Here is a 4,067-nt window from a genome sequence, read left to right on the forward strand (position 1 = left end):
ATGAGTCAGTGAAGGATCTCAGTAGCTGGGAACAACTTTGAATAGTGGGCCTTCAGCATCATGTATTTGATGCAGGGTACCGTGAAAATATTGTCAAACATCATCTCCAGGTCTGTATCCACATTCTATCACATTCTTAACTTTATTAAAATGTAAAGGGATTCATTTGTGATTGTGTGTGTGTGTGTGTGTGTGTGTGTGTAAGAGTCAATTCTCTCCTTCCACCACATGGGTCCTGAGGATAGAATATCAGCTTGGTGGCAAGCATACTGAGATATCTTGCAATGCCAGTATTTGCTTTTAAAACATATTACAAGCCGGGCAGTGGTGGCGCACACCTGTAATCCCAGCACTCTGGGAGGTAGAGGCAGGTGGATTTCTGAATTCGAGGCCAGCCTGGTCTACAGAGTGAGTTCCAGGACAGCCAGGGCTATACAGTAAAATCCTGTCTCAGAAAAAAAACAAAATCCAAAAAAAAAAAAAAACCAAAAACAAAAACAAAAAAACCCCGTATTACAGAAGCCGTATTACAGAATTAAGACATGAGTTCCACCAGGCAGTGGTGGCAAATGCCTTTAATCCCAGCACTCAGGCAGATCTCTGAGGTGGAGGTCAGCCTGATCTACAAAATAAGTAGTTCCAGGACAGCCAGGACTACACAGAGAAGCCTGGTCTCGAAACTCAAAAATCTTCCAGGCGGCTATCAAAGATGTCAGAGAGGCAAGTTCTAGTATTGGATGGCTGAGGCCATCTTCTGGGCCTCCTGGTGGCCATTGTGGCCAAGCAGTTACTGCTGGGCCGGAAGGTGGTGGTTGTATGCTGTGAGGGCATCAACATTTCTGGAAATTTCTACAGAAATAAGTTAAAGTATCTGGCCTTTCTCCGAAAGCAGATGAATGCCAATGCCTCTTGAGGCCCCTTCCACTTCTGAGCGCCCAGCCGCATTTTTGGCGCACTGTTGGAGGCATGTTGCCCCACAAGACCAAGAGAGGCCAGGCTGCGCTGGAGCACCTCAAGGTATTGGACGGGATCCCTCCACCCTACCACAAGAAAAAGCAGACGGTGGTCCCTGCTGCCCTCAAAGTTGTAAGGCTGAAGCCTACCAGAGAGTTTGCTTACCTGGGCCATCTGGCTCATGAGGTCGGGCGGAAGTAGTCAGGCAGTGACAGCCACTCTGGAGAAGAAATGGAAGGAAAAGGCCAAGATCTACTATCAGAAGAAGAAATAGCTCTTGAAGCTACGGAAACAGGCAGAAACGAATGTGGAGAAGAGAATCTGCAAGTTCACAGAGGTCCTCAAGACCTATGGACTCCTGGTGTGAACCCAATAAAGACCGTTTGGTTGGGGGGGGGGGGCGCAAAAGGAAAGGAAAGACAAGACCAGACCAGACCATAAGGTCTGCAGTGGCTATTCCTGGTTGTCAACTTGACTATATCTGGAATGAACTACAATCCAGAATTGATCTCAGAGTTCATCTCGGATTAAAGGCACGGTGGCATAAGTCTTTAATCTGGGCCATACCCTCTGCTGGAGACCTACATAAGGACTTTGGAAGAAGGAAGACTCACTCACTCCTCCTTGCCTGCTTGCCTTGTGGGACTGAGCGACTGCTAGATCCTTCTATCCACAGCTGCTGCTGACCATTGTTGGGGAGTTGGACTACAAACTGTAAGTCAGTGACAAATTCCCTAACTATATAGAGACTGCCTATATGTTCTCTGACTCTAGAGAGCCCTGACTAATACAAGGCCACAAACAAACAAACTGACCAACCCATGAATTCCTCTTCTTGTCTTCTTATGAGTCTTAGCCCCAGTGGGTTGGACGAATATCCCCTTCTCGACGAATGGCCAAACATTCACTTTCATGAGACTATATCAGTCGCCTATTGAGCTATCTAATTATCACCTATTTATTCATCTTTCTGCTTAACTGTCTAAAATGTATGCACACCTGCCAGGCGTGGGAGAGGCACTTATGCCTGGCAGTGCCTACAGTGAATGCTGGGTTGGGAAGTCAGGCTCTTTCTGGTCAAGGAATATCGAACTTGACTCAAACCACTATAAGCACGTGTAAGAACTGATGGTCTTCTCTACATAAAAACTCAGGCAAGCCCAACACAGCCTGACTCAGGGGCTCAGTGACATCATTAGATCTGGTGTGTCTCCCCTCCTCTCTTCTTCCCCTGTATTAGCCTCATTCTCAGCCTCCAGGAATGAGCAAGCTGACTCCCAGTAACCATGCCCGGTGCCCTACCAAGTCCAAAGGGAACCGTGACAGGCCCCAGCACAGGCATTGCTCCACACCACGAGTTCTGGTCTCCCTCTCTGAAAGCACTGCCCCCTACCTCGTTACTCATCGTTGCATAGCTGTTTCCTCAGAATTAAAGCATTCCCTCCTTTGGGGGCAGAAGAAAGGCTCAACAAACCCCTCTGGGAGCTAATGAGATCTCCCAGGTTCCGGAGGCAGAGAAAGTTACAAGGCTCACACTGTCTCTCCCCAAGGTATCAGCAGAAAATTGCTGTGAGGGAAGGAGCCCCTGGCTGAGCTGACTGTAAGCTGAGCGGGGAGCCCCAGAAGGCAGCTTTTAGATGTGACTCGAAGATAGCTGTGTCACCTCTGCTGGGCAGACTTTTGGAATGATACAGATATCCAAGAGTCAGCCTATGCTGTCATGAGTAACCCCAATAAAGTCACCACTCCACTAAGCTAGACCTGGTTACAATGTATTTGTTCTATCTTGGTGCTTCTCCGAGAAAGACATTTGTTTGCATCTACTTAGAAAGAGTCCTGTACCAATCAGATTTCCCACCGACCTATCTTTATCTTCATCCTCCTCCTCGCCCCTCTCCTCCCCACTCTTGTATGAGCTGCACACGTGCGCACATGCACCATCGATAGATATCAGGGGTTCTACCCTGTGGCTCCCCACCTTATTTTTTGAGACAAGGAGTCTCCCTGAACTTGAAGCTCACTGATTGGCTAGGCTGCTAGGGCCGTGAGCTCCAGGGATCTGATTTTTCTCTCATCTTCTCCTGCCTAGTGTTGAGGTTACAACAACAACGTGTGCTGCGTGGGCACTGAGAATGGAAGCCCAGGTCCTACACTTGTAGAGCAGTCACTTCACACACTGGGCCATCTCCTCAACCTTATTCTGTTTTATCTTTAAAAAAAAAATATTTGCTATTTTTATTTGTGTGTGCCTTCATGAATTTATGTGTATGCACACGGTGGAGGACAGTGGGCATTGGATCTCCTAGAACTGGAGTTACAGGCAGTTGTGAGCTACCTGGTATAGGTGCTGGGAACAGAATCTAGATCCTTCCTCAGCAGTAACAGTAAGTGACCCATCCCTCTAGCTCTAATTATTACTGTTTTTAAGATATCTGTTATGTGCACCAGGTGGTGGTGGCACATGCCTTTCATCCTAACACATAGGATTCAGAGGCAGGTGAATCCCTGCGTTCAAAGCTAGCCTGGTCTACAGAGTAAGTTCCAGGGCTACACAGAGAAACCCTGTTTTGAGCTGTTCTCCCACCTCCCAGCACCAAAAATGCCTGTTGCAAGGTGAAAGTGTGCTAAGCCCTTATTACTTCACTGGAACTGCTGGAAATGAACTTCCCAATTATCAGAATCTCCTCCTTTGTTGAAAGTAGATGAGATTTAATTTTTATGTTCTAGGTTGGAATATAAAACCTTTCCCCCAAAGGTTCATGTGCTGGCAGTTTAATTGTCCCTGGTTTAACAGCACTAAGGTTCTGAGCCCTTTAAAAGGTAGTTAGTAACTTTTATCCCTCCTCCAGAATCCAACTTTTCTTTTCTTTTTTTTTTTTTTTTTGGATGTTTTTTGTTTTTTTGTTTTTTCCAGACAGGGTTTTTCTGTATAGCCCTGGCTGTCCTGGAACTCACTCTGTAGACCAGGCTGGCCTCGAACTCAGAAATCCGCCTGCCTCTGCCTCCCAAGTGTTGGGATTACAGGCGTGTGCCACCACCGCCTGGCTGGCTCCAACTTTTCTTGATGTTTGGCGAATGATTGAAGAGTCACTGCAGCCAGGGAAATACAATGC

General features: G+C 47.1%; 1 pseudogene; it reads left to right on the plus strand.

The window, feature by feature from the left end:
• Positions 1 to 709: 709 nt before the first annotated feature.
• Positions 710 to 1,321, plus strand: LOC127678993 (60S ribosomal protein L13a-like; annotated as a pseudogene).
• Positions 1,322 to 4,067: the final 2,746 nt, after the last annotated feature.

The sequence above is a fragment of the Apodemus sylvaticus genome, chromosome 2 (assembly GCF_947179515.1).
Source record: "Apodemus sylvaticus chromosome 2, mApoSyl1.1, whole genome shotgun sequence".
NCBI classification, from domain to species: Eukaryota; Metazoa; Chordata; class Mammalia; order Rodentia; family Muridae; genus Apodemus; species Apodemus sylvaticus.